The sequence below is a fragment of the Trichosurus vulpecula genome, chromosome 1 (assembly GCF_011100635.1).
Source record: "Trichosurus vulpecula isolate mTriVul1 chromosome 1, mTriVul1.pri, whole genome shotgun sequence".
Lineage (NCBI taxonomy): Eukaryota > Metazoa > Chordata > Mammalia > Diprotodontia > Phalangeridae > Trichosurus > Trichosurus vulpecula.
The window spans coordinates 99,385,404-99,400,901 of record NC_050573.1 but is presented as its reverse complement, the minus strand read 5'-3'; positions in this window follow the sequence as shown (position 1 = coordinate 99,400,901).

Below are 15,498 nucleotides of genomic sequence, written 5' to 3'. Positions count from 1 at the left end.
ACAAGGAGACATGGATAAGATTCACACAGGAGAGGTGGGTAGGATGCTGTGTGACCTTCATCACTAGAGGGCATTCCATACTGAAGAACACATGGATCCATTTTCCATCAAGGCGGCTGCAGCCGCATCTTTTGAAGACCCAGAAAAGAATGTTCTCATGGCCAAAGTCCTTGGCACTGTCCAATGGTTTAATATCAAAAATGGACGTGATTTTGTCAGTGGAAATGGCATTAAAGAAGAGGCATAAACATCTGCCCTTATGCTGCACCCTAAGGACCATTGGACTTGCAGTTGAAACCTCCCATATGTGTTGTCTTCCCTCATTAGAATGTGAGCTCCTAGAGGGTACGGTCTGTCTTATGTTTCTATTGGTATCTCAGTGCTTAGCTTTCTACATAATAACATATAATTTAATAGATGCTACAATTATTCATTCATTCATTTCAGCCTTTGTGTGTTTGCTATGTGTCTCACATATTCATAGCTTCTTCCAGGGCTAGGAAGCCCTATACCAACTTATAGGCATACTCCAAACCCAGGAGTGCTCAGGCATAATTCATATGCCAAGACTCAGTCTCCCCATTCCAAATGAGTGTGAACAAATGTTGCCTATATGGATGAACTCAGGAATTCCAATGGGCTCAGCAAGTAGATGAGTGGATGGGGCGGAGGGTGCAAGCTGGTGATCTAGTTTGAGTGTCTAGTCTGGTCTCTGGTATTTCATTTAGGGCTACCATCAAAAGACTGGACTCAGACAATAGTTCTTCTGACTAATTTTTCTCAGTACCAGATGCTTCCCTCTGACTCTTCTTCCAACTTGTCTGCCTCTGTAGGGAGGCAACGAGCCTGCTCCTGCCCAGAAGCATCACTTCTAGATGGCCAGTCTCCTCATGGAATGATATCTTCAGGGGTCAAAAACTCTCTCTCCATGCCAATAACACCTTGTCTTTACCCCTCCTTTTTCCAAATTCACACATAATCTATGCTTATATCCTTTTTACCTCAGCCCTCCAGCTTTGTTTTTCTTGTGGCCATTTCTCTAGACTCCCTTACCCTTAAGGGAATTCCCAAAACCTTCTCCACCATCCTTTTCTTCAGGTGAAAATTTAGCTTGGAGAAGCTGATGGACTTGTTAAGTACACAGGGACTGTTAAGGGGGCAAATATGTTTTTGGCTCTCATCTGCTCTCTCCTCATTGTCCTTGATGAGGGGAAATACCCTTTGCCCCTGTAACCCCTGTCCTTGAAATTACTTCCTGAAACTGGGGGCTCGATCCCTCTGTCTTGGAAGTAATGCTGAATGCTTCGTATTTAGCTCTAAAATTTTCCTCCTAGACCCCATCTCAGTCATATGCTGTCTGAATCCCCTATCCATTAAGCCAGGTCTAAGGGTAAATGTATTCTCTTCCCAGTATCCCCCAGCCTGAGGTGCTTCCCACAATTCTTTCCCAACATTCCAGGAACCCTTCTCTGCCTCTAAGACATCTAAAACAGCAGCAGAGGCCTCTCTAGCAACACCACCTACCTAGATTTCCCGGAGGTTTCTTTCCCCTACCATAGTATCAAGCCCCAGGGCCTTACCTACAATAGGGGAAGAAATTTGAATTGAGGGATTTTTTAGTTTAAACAGGTAGATGGATTCGAGGACCTTTTTAGGCAGGCCCCACTTCAGTCGAATGTGCATATGGCGAATGTGAGATTCCAGGATTTTCTTAGTCTCTGGATCTAGGAATGGAATGTCTTTGCAGGGCTCTACTTCATAAATCACTTCTTCAGTGGGTGAAGGAGCCCAACGCTGGGATTGTGGTTGGGGCTGGATTTGTGGTTCTGGTTGTGGCTGAGGTTGGGTTTGAGTTGCTGTGTCTTCCATAGATAAAGCCATAGGGACAATCTCTCTCATTTTCAGTTGTCTCTGTGATGACTGAGTAGGCTGTAATGATACAGATCGACCCTTTGCACTGGCCCAGGAATGACTCACACTCTCAGGAACCGCTTTCTGCTGGATTGCCACACTCTTCTGAAGAAAATGTTTCTGCAATGCCTCCTGTTGGTTTGGGCATGGGCTTTTCTCAAGGTCACTCTTTGGGCTCTCCTCTGTGTGACTAGCTGGACCCACCTCTGGAATTATTGCTGATGCCACACCTGAAACAGCTGTTGAGTCACTTGCTGTATCCTGTTTGCCAGAGTGCTTGAGGCCCTGGAATGTAGCAGGCTTAGGCTTCGTGGGCCTTACTGAATCTTGTTGAGATATGTAGTCTGATGCACAAGGTGTTCAGTGGTGTTTGACAGCCACACCTTCCCCATGCCAAACTGGGCCTGCAGACTGGGGGAAGTGGGGATGGACAGAAGGGGAAAGCACATAGGTACCACATGTGTTTTCTTTAGGCTTAACTAAGGGGCTGGGGAGGGAGGGATTTTTACATTTTTGTACTGGGCAGCTCTTTGGTGCTGCTAGCCTTGATCCAAAAGGAAGGGGATTTTGAGCTTTCCCCACCTTCTGGGAATTCAGGGTCACAGCAGTGATGCCCTGGCCTCCCTGCCCAGGGCTTCAGCCCTTCCAGAGCCCCTGTCAGGCCCCTCCAGTCCTAGTCCACTCCATCTCCAAGCCTCTGTGGTCCTTTCCCTGACCTATGGAGCTCTACTTGTCCTGTCCCTGGAGTCTGGGGAACCCAGAATATCCTACCTTGCTGTTCCACACTGTACAACTGTATATTATCCTGGAGAGCAGGGAACCCTGGAGATGGGGTTATTGACTCTGGCCTGGTCTGTGGCTATACCCTAAGGAGCTGGGGTGGGGACTTTCTTGGTTTTTCTCATTTTGATGAGCCCCTGAATGTTTTTATAGTAGTTTTTTTTGTATTTTTTTGTAATGACAGTATTATGAAAAAAAAATAAAGTATTTTAAAAATAAAAAAAATTATTTTTCTAATAAAGAAATGGCTGGGTCTCCTTATCTCACTCAAGCTGGAAGTGCAATGGTTACTTGCCACATCCTACTGTGATCAGCATGGGAGCCTTGACCTACTCTGTCTCTAATATGGGCAACTGTGCCCCTCTTTAGGCAACCTCGTGCCCCACCCCACCCCCAGGGGCTCCTCATATTGATGTTTAATTTCATTCAGACCATAAGCTCTGGCATAATGAAAGTTTTCGAGTCCATAGCTTCACTTTCCAACTAGAAGGACAGAGAGTAGTGATGAGATAGAGTACCAAGGTTGACGTGATCTTGCAGGGTAATGAGGGTTTTCAAAAAAAATGAGCTTCGTGGGGAATAGTGGAAAAGGCAGAGAAGTTCTATAATAGGGAAGCTTGTGAGGTAATAGGGCAAGATTTATCAGGATGGTGAGGAGCTAGAGTACCAAGGTTGATGGGAAAGAAAACACATTTTCCTGCAATTTCTTCACGTTAGCAATGCATAGTGTCCCCGCAGCCATTTGATGTGATGCATACCTTCTCTTCCTAAAGTAACATAAGGCAGAGTTCTTATTCCACATTCCCAAGGCAAATCTAGGAGTGATGTTTATTGAACCTTGATTTTTTTAAAAAATAGCCTTGATTAAAAAAAAAAAACTTCCAAATTTTTAGAGCTGTCCAAAAGTAGTTGCCTTGAGAAGTAGTAGATTTGCTCTCATTGAATGTCTTTAAACAAAATCCACAGGACCACTTGTTGTTTTGAGGGAGTAAGTGGGAATCTTTTTTCTGAGTATAGGTTGTGCTAGATGACTCCTGAAGTCCCATTCAGTGCTGTAATGGAAAACAAGGGGCTACATAATTGTATAGTTTTGTGAAGTCATTCATGGAATGTCTCTACTTTTTCATTCTCTGAAACAGATGTTGGTGCAAAAACTGCAATTATCTGCATGGTTGTGCATTTGCTTATGATTGTCTTAGAACTACAAGGTGAGGTGATCAATAGTTCCATGAAATAATATTGCCTGTGGCCTTTGGGCATATGATGAAACCTACTCCACAAATGTTTTCATTTTCCTGAGGAGAATCTGTCAGCCATGCGACCATCTGGCTGCAAATGCTTGCCATCTTCTGGTTTTGTTCATAGTTAGAATGCCAATATAGGTATAGTTCAATTCCTCTAATAGCTGTTGCACAGAGATAGCATAGTGAGAATACTGATAAATTAGTGTTACTAGATTATCTAAAAACTTAACTATCCTCTCTCAATATTTGAAAATATATGAAGTCAACAGACCTAGCTACTAGTCCTGGCTTTTCTATTAACCAACTATGTAACTTCCACATAGTTGGTAGACTGCTAGACTTGGAATTATGAAGATCTGGGCTCCAATCCTGCCTCTGACACTTTGTCATTGCGTGACCCTGAAAAAAATCACCTCTCTGAGCCTCAATTTCCTCATCTGTGAAATGGGGTTGGGGAGTTGTCCTAAAAGGTCTTTAAGGTCACTTCTAGCTCTAAATCTTTGATCTGATGATCCTTCCCTGGGCCTCAGTTTTATCATCTGCAAAGTAAGGATCCCAGAAAAAATGTTCTCTTAAGATTTCTTCGAGCTCTAACAATCTATAATCTCATTCAAACATTCTATGTTCTAACATTCTATGGTCCCCTTCAACTCTAAGGATTCTGTGATTTTCCTTCCCTCTAAAATATGAATGACATCAATTGGTGGTGGTGCGGTGGGAAAGGAGTTGATTCACCTCTATTTAAATCAACAAGCATCTATTATATTTATTAAGTACTTACTGTATGTCACACTGAGGATATGAAGATAAAAGTGAAAAAACTCCCTTGCTCTTGAGGAGTTGGCATTATGCTCTTTCTAGCTATGCCTCCTCCATTTAATTGAACTTCCTCTCCTCCTCAAAAAGATCAAATGATAAGATAAAATTGTATTGTGTTTGTGACTTGCCAAACAGGCATGAAGGACCAAAATCTACAGGAGGGAATACACACTCTTTCTCTCATCCAAACTACAGTCACTTTATTTGTTTATGCATTTATTTTTGGAAGAAATTCAGGTTAAGTGACTTGCCCAGGGTCACGTATCTAGGAAGCATTTGAGACCAGATATTAATGCAGCTCCTCCTGACTCTAGGGCCAGTGCTCTATCCACTGTGCCACCTAACTGCGCCGCTCCTCCACCCGCATAGTCACTTTAAACAAAGCCAGGCTCTTTACTTTTTTGTGAGCAGCCTTTGCTGTTCATGGAACTATAACCATGGTCCATGGTGAAAATCATGATTCAGACATTGTCTTCACACTCAGAATCTTATTATCTCTGAGGGATATCTTTGATTCTTCCACTGAAAGACTATAGTTTTTTTCTTTTTTTTTCAGTGAGAGTGAGTTAGTAAAGCAATGCTTGTTTAGCAATATCTGTCTTTTCTGAGAAAAACTGAACCATATGATTGCCTTACTGGATTTTGGGATGGTTTAAAAAAAAGATCTCCTCCCTTCAACCCTAAAGTAAAAGGCATTAAGAAATTGGAGTTGGATTCTGGAGAGCAATTTAGAACTATGCCCAAAGGGCTATAAAGCTCTGCATATCCTTTGATCTAGCAATACCACTACTAGGGCTCTACCTCAAAGAGAAAGAATGGACAAAAAGAGCATATTTGGACAAAAAGAGCATATTTGTACAAAAATATTTATAGCAGCTCTTTTTGTGGTGGCTAAGAATTGTACTTGAGAGAATGTCTATCAGCTGGGGAATGGCTGAACAAGTTGTGGTATATGAATGTAATTGAATATTATTGTGTTATAAGAAATGACAAGCAGGATAATTTCAGCAAGAACTAGACAGACTTTGATGAACTGATACAAAGTGTAGTGAGCAGAACCAGGAGACCATTTTACACAATAACAGTAATATTGTGGAATAACAGTAATATTGTATAATGGAAAATTGTGACTGTCTTAGTTATTCTCAGCAAGATAGTGATCAATAACAATCCCAAAGGACCATGATAAAAATGTTATCCACTTCCAGAGAAAGAACTGATATCATCCAAATACAGATTGAAGCACACTATTTTCACTTTTTTTGTTTTCTTGTATAAAATAACTAATATGAAAATGTTTTATGTGATTGCACATGTATAACCTATATCAGATTGCTTTACTGTCTCAGATAGTGTGGAGGGAAGGAAAGGAGGAATAAATTTGGAACTCAAAACAAAAAAAACAACAAATGTTAAAAATTGTGTTTACATGTAAGTGGGGAAAAATAAAATATTATTTAAAAAAAGAAATTGGGGCTGGAGTTAGGGTTATAACACTGGAAATCTTTCCTTAGTCAATGGATTATTCCTCAAGAGTGGCCACGCTTGTCCAGTATAAGAAGGAAATATTATAAAACATTCCTGGTTATGGTCATTGTCTATGGTTGCAGTAGTGACACTGCTCATCTCTCTCTGCTGTACTCTATTCCTCTTCATCTGACTCATAACTGATTTTGTAATGAATATTTCCCATGCCTTGTAAAAGAAGGAAGGTGTTAGATCTCTTTTATAGAGGTGAACACTCAATCTCCGAAAGAATAAGCAATGGGTCCAAGTTTTCATAGTGAGTTCAGGATAAAGGTCAAATGTAAAAAAACCTAGGTATCATTGAAATCAGGTGTTTATTCCATTGCACTGTCTCTAATTCAACCTCCAAAGTCTGACTATCCCCTTTAGTAATATATGAATATAGGAAGGATCTGAGATTCTATCAGAGAACTCCCAGGTTAAGTGAACTGCCTTAGAGTTACATAGTTGATGTGCATCAGAGGTTAGTCCTTGAATTCAAGTTTACCTACGTTTGGTGCCCCATAAGTTATGTCTCACATAATGTCTCAGTTATATAATCTTTTTTACTTGAAAAAATGTTTTCTTTTGCTTATATTATCTCTATTATCCTCACAACAATTCTAATAATTAGATTAGAAAGATATTATTACCCTCATTTTCTAGAGAAGGGAAGTGAGGCTCAGAGACATCAAAATATGTGTCCATACCAGCAAAGTTATTCAGTGTCTCAGGTGTAACTAAGTTTAGGTCTGATTTTCAGTCCCATGCTCATGCCCCTAACTCTAGCTATCTCTATTTCCCTTTAAGAAGTTCTACCCTTGGACTTCCAAAAAACCTGGAAAGACTTAACATGAACTGATGCTGAGTGAAATGAGCAGAACCAGGAGAACATTGAAAAAGTAACAGCAATATTGTATGATGACTAGCTTTGATAGACTTAACTCTTCTCAGCAATACAAGGATCTAAGGCAATTCCAAAAGACTCGTAATGGAAAATGCTATCTACATCCAGAGAAAGAACTATGGAATCCAAAAGCAGGTAGAAGCATAGAAGCTCTCTCTCTCTCTCTCTCTCTCTCTCTCTCTCTCTCTCTCTCTCTCATTTTCTTTCTCTTGTCTTTTCCCTCTGGTTCTATTTCTTTTTGCAACATGACTAATGTGGAAATATGTTTAATATGATTGTACATGTGTAGCCCATATCAGATTGCACACCATCTTGGGGAGGGTGGGGGGAGCTGAGGGAGGAGAAGATTTAAAACTCAAAATCTTATAGAAGTGAATGTTGAAAACCAAAATAAATAAAATCCAAAAAAAGTTTCAGCCTTCCAAATATGAAACAGATAAAACATGATGGAGAATCACATTGTATCTTGCTTCTGGTGTTAAACTTGTTTAGTTTGTGAACAGCCACTCCCATGGAGCTCTCAACACTCTTCATTTCAGTTGGCCCTGTGTCTCTAAGAGCCAACCACTCCTCTGATGAGCGATGACTCCCACGTGAACGGCTAACAAGATTTTGTTCTAATGAAAATATTAGGTGCTGCTAATTTATAGTTTTCTTCTGCTAGCATCTTGATCATTATTTATTAAATTTACATTGCAAAATTAAATTTTAATTAAAACTCCTTTAGCCTCTTCTCTCCTCCCCCTGGAAAATTTTGCAGGGTAAGAAGTGATAAAAAACCAGTCTACACTGATCAAAAAAAAATACTGAATTCTCCTCATTGCTCAAAGGGAGCATGGTACACTGGAGAGAACAGTAGATGAAGAAGGTATATATTGAGTCAGACGATACTTCAGTGGCACCATTGCCAAGCCTGGCACCATCTTAATTTACTTCTTCTGGGACCTTCCAGATTATCAATATTACTCCTAAATTGTGGTTTCCAGAACAGAATATGAGTCCCTCCCCCATCTTTCTCCTTTATTTTAACTTTGAGCTGTCTCATCAATCCTGACCAAGAGTAATAACCCCAAAATATTATTTGAGGGAGGTTGGTGGTGGGTAAAAGAGGGATCATTGCTCTACAACTTCTCCATACTAAGGCTGGATAGCTCTTCCTCTTTTTCAAGGCTTCCTATTCCCCCCAAATCTCTATTAGTGCTGACAGTATTAAACAACAACAAAGGTTAGCAGGTGCTGTTTTATGTGTATAACAACAGAAATAACCAGTAGTGAGGAAAAGAACAGAAAGAAGGAGAGGAGATGAGGAGTCAGTGCCTAGTGCCTCTACTATACCAGGTCTCCAGCTGCTTAAAAGCCTTCCTCCCCAGGGAAAGAGTTATCATAAAATTCCAGTGAACAAATAATAGTAACTGCTTCCTAACCCCCAATTTGGTGTCATTGTCATGAGAGAAGGATTATCATCTCTGAGGGAAATCTAAGGTGCAGGTTTTTTTGCTTGAATGCTTGTATTATTTTCTTAATTTTACATTTTGCATTTCTTTATTACTCCTATCTTATCCTGATTGTGGGGAGTCATTTCAATCTTGCCAGCCTCAGACCCCCAATCAAACTTTATATGGACATCTTACTGAATGCCACTGCAACTGTATGCACCCTCCCTACCTCCCATCCCTTTTCCATGAATTAAATGAGCAATTCTGAGCCAGAATAGCAGAAAATAAGCTGGAACCCAACTGAACTTTCCCAACATTCCCCTTCAAACAATTTTAAAATAATGCTTCAAATCAATTTTTAGAGTAATAGAGCCAACAAACGGTGAGAGGGAGACATGTTTCCAGTCTAAGACAATTTAGGAAGTCCACAAGAGATGTCTGTAATACTGGGATCAGCACAGGCCTGGAGCACAGAAGGAGCACCAACTTTGGAGGCTTTGGAGGGCTCTGGAGTCAGCAGGAACATCAGCAGCAGGAGCTTTAAGAGCTCTCAGTCCAGAAATGGTAAGAGGGTCAGAAAGAGATTACAGGGGACCCTTTGTTGGCACTGGGTACAGCTGATAGTGATTGACAACACTATTGCCCCTTAGTAGTTCTGAGTCACAGTTCCATGGCAGAGAGCAACACCCTGTAGTAGGTCCCAAAGAAGCAAGTCTGAGTCAGAGTTACAGAGCTAAGAGGAGCCCTAGCACTTGTGGCTCTAGGATAGCAGAAGGCCTGGTCACAGTTCCAGGGCCAAGAGGAGTACTAATACTTGCAGCTACAGTGGAGCAGGGGCCCATCCTAGGTTAAAGACCAGAGTGCAGATCAGGAGAGCACCTTTCCCAGGATAACACTACCTTGGAATCACCAAAAATGTGCAGACCCCCCAAAACTAGCTCTGAAAACAGCAGCATAAAAAGCCTGAAGTTGGAACAGTGGTTCCCCAACACCAGGAGAGAAGAGCCCAACTTTAACATAAAGTTTGAAGTGAAGAAATAGGCTGAGAAAATGAGCAAACAACAACAACAAAACCTTGACTATAAAAAGCTACTATGATAAGAGGAAGACCAAGATATAAACTTAGAAGACAATGTTGTGGAAACATTTAAAAGCAAAGTCTCAAAGAAAAAAGCCTATTTGGATTCAGGACCAGCTTAAATTCCTGAATGAATTCAAAAAAGAGATAAGAGTGGTTGAGAAAAAAATTGGGAAAAGAAATGAGAGTGATACAAGAAAATTATGAAAAGAGAATTAATAGCTTGGTTTAAAAAAATCACAAAAATACTGAGGAAAATAACCAACTTGGTCTAATGGTAAAAGAGGCACAATAATTCACTAAAGAACTTTTTTAAAAACACAATTGACCAAATGGAAAAAAATGTACAAAAGCTTACTGAAAAAAAAATTCTTAAAAATTAGAATTGTGCGCATGAAAGCTAATGACCTCATGAGACATCAAGAAACAATAAAGCAACCCACCTCAGCAAACCAATGAGAGATTTTGAACTTCAGTGTGGTGGAGCAGGCAAACAACAACACCAGGATCCCACTCCACTCCCCCCCTTTCCCAACACACACACATGCCTTAGCATAGCCGGGGGAATTGGTAGACTCCAGCTCCAAAAACTACCACGTGAGTCAGCATAGCCCCAGGCAAACAGACAATCTACAGAAGCCAGATCAAGGCATGCTTCAGTGTAGCCATGGAGAAACACAAAACCACCTCACCAGGCCTCAGCACACATAAGATACCACCCCTTGTACCCCAGCTCAGTGCCAGATAAGCTGCCAGATCCCTACGGTCTCCAGCATCACCAACGAGGGTCCCCAACCAGCTTCAGGGCAACATCATTGTAGCATCACATAAACAGCCAGGGCCTACAGCCACTAGCACAAGAAGCTACAGCCCTTCCATACTGGGAGAAGAGCTCAAATTTAAAACAAAGGAAAAAGCCCCCCATAAATGAGCAAAAAACAACAAAAAAGAATCTACCCATAGGAAGTTATTATGGTGACAGAGAATACTGAGACACAAACTCAGAAGAGGACAACAATGTCAAAACACCTATGGGTAAAACCCCAAGAAAAATGGAAAGTGGTCTCAGACCCAGAAAGAACTCATGGGAGAGCTCAAAAGGAAGCTTAAAAATCATATATGAGAGATAGAAGAAAAATTGGGAAAAGAAATGAAAGTGATACAAGAGAATTATGAAAAAAGATTCAACAGGTTGGAAAACTGCTTAAAAAGTAGAACTGGCCAAATGAAAAGAAGATACAAAAATTTACCAAAGAAAACAACTGCTTTAAGAGTACAATTGGCCAAATGGAAAAGAAAGTACAAAAGTTAATTGAGAAAAACCACACTTGAAAAGTTAGAATCTGGCAAGTGGAAACTAATTACTTTAAAAGACATCATGAATCAATCAGAGAAATTCAAAAGAATAAAAAAAGTGGAAGAAAATGTAAAATACCTCTTGGAAAAAAACAACTGACCTGGAAAACAGATCCAGTAGAGACAATATCAGAATTGCTGGACTACCTTAAAGCCGTAATCAAAAGGAGGACCTGGATAGTGTCTTTCAAAAAATTATCAAAGAAAACTGCCCTGGTGTCCTGGAACCAGAGGGTGAAACAGTCATTAAAAGAATACACTGATCACCTCAGGAAAGAGACTGCAAAATAAAAACCCCAAGGAACATTATAGCTAAATTTCAAAACTATCAGGTCAAGGAAAAAATACTGCAAGTGGCCAGAAAGAAACAATTCCAATGTTGGGGAATCACAATCAGGATCACACATGACTTGGCAGCTCAACATTAAAGGATCAGAGGGCATGGCATATGATACTCTGAAAGGGAAAGGAACTAGGACTACAACCAAGAATCATTTACCTGGAAAAATTAAGCATAATACATCAAGGCAAAAATGGTTATTCAGTGAAATAAAAGGATTTCAAACCTTCATAAGGAGACCAGAACTAAACCAAAAATTTTGTCTCCAATATCAAGATTCATGAGAAGCACAAATAGGTAAAAAGAGAAAATAAAACATAAGAGGTTCAATAAAGCTAAACTGTTTACATCCCCTACACAGGAAGATGATACTTATAACTCTTAAAAATGTATTAGCAACAGGACAGATAGAAGGAATATACATAGACAGAGGGTATGAGTATAAGATGAATTTGAGGGAATCACATAACAAAAATTAAGGGATGAGAAAGAGTACAGTGAGTGCAGGAGGAAAGGAGAGGTAGAATGGGGTAAATTATCTCATATAAAGAGGGGAGGAAAGATCTACTACAATGGAAGGGAAGATGGGTAAGGGGCAGTAGGCATCACTTGAACCTTATTCTCATTAGAATTGGCTCAAAGAGGGAATAATATACACAATCAATAGAATCTAGAAATCTATCTTACTTAGCAGGGAATTAAGTTAAGTGGGGGTTGGCGGGAACTGAGAGAAGGGAGGGCACATCAGGAGACATGGTAAACAGAAACAAAACATTGGTGATGTGGGAAAAGGTGAAAGGAGAGAGAGGACAAACAGGAGGAAGAATAGGATGAAGGGAAATACACAGGTAGTAATCATAGCTGTGTATGTGAATGGGATGTTATATTAGGAAGGCAGAATTTATGATTTCAAAGAGAATCTCATATGTGCCTAAAAGGTCCGGAACTGCAGGATATAAGGAATTCTCTAGGCAGAAGGCAGGAGAACTAAAGCATGTATTTACACTCCACAATAACAAGCCCACAAACCAGTGTCCCCATTTTGATATTTTCATCAAAAGCTTCCAGGCCCAATAAGTCCACCTTACAAGGATAACCAGGAGGCCACAGAGAAGCGAGATGGTATAAGGCAAAATTGTATACATGCTTCCCCTCTACGGTAAGAAGATTACCCACTAGCCTCTAGTCAGCTCTGCTACCGGCAGCTCAGCTTTGGCTGTAGGCGTCTCTGGCTCCAACTGGAAAAGGAAAGGAGGATCTTCAAGCTGTCCTCTCCCCTCTTATAGAGTTTTTGACATCATCAAGCGCCGCCTGAATGACCAGGGCCGATTGGTTCTTGACTTGGCCCCTCCCCCTAGCGTAGACCACGTTAACACACCTCCCCTCAGCCAGCGCCACGACTCATCACACAGGAAGCTCTGGTCCTGGCCCGGAAGAGCAAGCCCCAGCGTCCAGGGAAGCTCAACGAGGCAAGCTGAGTCATTCAAAGAAAACAAAGTCCATTCTGGCTACAGATGTCTTCTCCCATAAAACAGAAGTGGATAGCCAAGTGGATCAAAAACCAGAATCCCACAAAATGTTGCTTGTAAGAAACACGCTTGAAGCAGAGAGATACACACAGAGTAAAGGTAAGGGGATAAAGTAAGAGAAAAAAAAGCAGAGGTAATAATCCTAATCTTAGACATAGTAAAAGCAAAAAATAGACCTAATTAAAAGGGGTAAGGAAGGAAAGTACATCTTGCTAAAAGGTACCATAGATAATGAAGCAATCAAATCAGAAAGCAGATCTATGGGGAGGGGAGGAATTCATGATCTAACAATAGAAAGAGAGCATTATGAAATACAGAGCAGATCATTTCAATAATATTGAATTGAAAAGCTTTTGTATGAATAAAACCAATGCAGCCCAGATTAGAAAGAAAGCATAAAGCTAGGAAACAACATTTATAGCAAGTGTCTCTGATAAATTCCTCATTTCTCAAATATATAGAGAACTGAGTCAAATGTATGAGAATACAAGCCATTTCCTAGTTGATAAATGGTCAAAGGATATGAACAGGCAGTTTTCATATCAAGAAATCAAAGATATCTATAGGCATATAAAGAAGTGCTCTAAATCACATTTTATCAGAGAAATCCAGAAACACCAATTCATGCCAATCAGATTGGCTAATATGACAAAAAATAAGGGAAAATGATAAATATTGGAGAGGATGTGAGAAAATGGGGACATTAATGGATTGTTGATAAAGTTGTGAACTGATCCAACCATTCTAGAGAGTAACTTGGAATGATGCCCAAAGGGCAACCAAACTGTGCATACACTTTGATCCAGCCGTATCCTTACCAGGTGTGTATCCCAAAGAGATCATAAAAAGGGAAAAGGACCTACATATGCAAAAATATTTATAGCAGCCCTATTCCCGGTGGCAAAATATTGGAAACTGAGGGGATGCCCATCAATTGGGGAATGGCTGCACAAGCTATAGAATATGAATTTAATGGAATATTTTTGTGCGATAGGAAATGATGAGCAGGCAGATTTCAGAAAATCCTGGAAAGACATACAAACTGATGCAAAGTGAAATGAGCAGAACCAGGAAGACATTGTACATAGTATCAGCAACATTGTGTGATAATCAACTATGAATAACTCAGCTCTAATCAGTAACAAAATGATGCAAGACACTGTATTGGATCCAAGACACAAAAAGAATTCATGAAGGAAAATGCTATCTATATCCAGATAAACAACTGATGAATTCTGAATGCAGATTGGAGGATATTTTTCACTTGCTTTATTCTTTCTCATTTTTTTTCCTTTGATCTATTTTTTTTCTTCTACAACTGTGACAAATATGGAAATATGTTTTACATAATAGTAGTGGACGATAGTACATGTATAAACTATATCAAACTCCCTACCATTATCAAGGGAGGGAGGGAGAAAATTTTTGAACTCAAAATCTCAAAAATGAATGCTAAAGGCAGAGCCAAGACAGTGGAGTGAAAGCAGGGACTCGCTAGAGCTCTCTCCCAAATCCCTCTAAATACCTGTAAAAAATGATTCTAAACAAATTCTAGAGTTAAAGAATCCACAAAAAGACAGAGTGCAACAATTTCCAGGCCAAGACAACTTGGAAGGTTGATAGGAAAGATCTATCACACCAGCCTGGAAGTGGGGCACAGTCTGGTGTGGGCCAAACAGACAAGGCCAGAGCAGGCCTCAGGAGACTGAATCACTTGCAGCTGTGGTAGTTTCCAGACTTCTCAAACCACAAATGCCAAAGACAATGTAGAAGGTCAGAGGAAAAAACTCTGTTGGACCTGGATGAGAGAGGATTGTGGTCTAGCCCCAGCCCCGGGGAAGCAGAGGTGGTGGTAGCAATGGCAACAGCAGCAGTAACAGCAGCAGTAGTGGCTGCTTCCAGAGCTCCAGACCCACAGATGGTGGGGGGATCAATCTGCTGATCAGAGGGGGATTACAGGGATCTCTTTTCTGGCTCTGAGGCAGGATTCTCTTGCTTTGCCCTGCTTGGATCTGGGTCACAGTCCTGTTTGGTGGTCCTGGGGTGAGGAAGAGTGCTGGAATGGCTGAGTGTGTGGTGGCTGTGGAAAAGGAATCCTCCTCACAGTTCCAAGGCAGAAAAGAGTGTTTGTGGTCACTCACCGACCAGAGCATAGACCAGGAAAAGAAAACACCTCTCCTTTGATCATACCACCTTAGAAGAACTGAAAATTTATATGTGCCTAGAAATATCTCTAAAACAGCTGTTCAAAACCTCCAGAAGCTTGGGACAGTGCACTCTCCACTCTGGCAGCAGAGTCCTACCTTGACAAAGAGCTCAAAAGTCAAGTAATTGGCTAGTGAAATGAGCAGACAGCATTAAAAACTCAGACTATTGAATCTCACTTTGATGACAAAGAAGATCAAAATATATAACCAGAAGAAGACAACAAAGTCAAAGCTCCTACATCCAAAACCTCCAAGAAAAATATGAATTGGTCACAGGCCGTGGAAGAGCTCAAAAAGGATTTGGAAAATCAAGTGAGAGAAATAGAGGAAAAATTGGGCAGAGAAATGAGAGTGATGGAAGAAAATCATGAAAAATGAGCTTGCT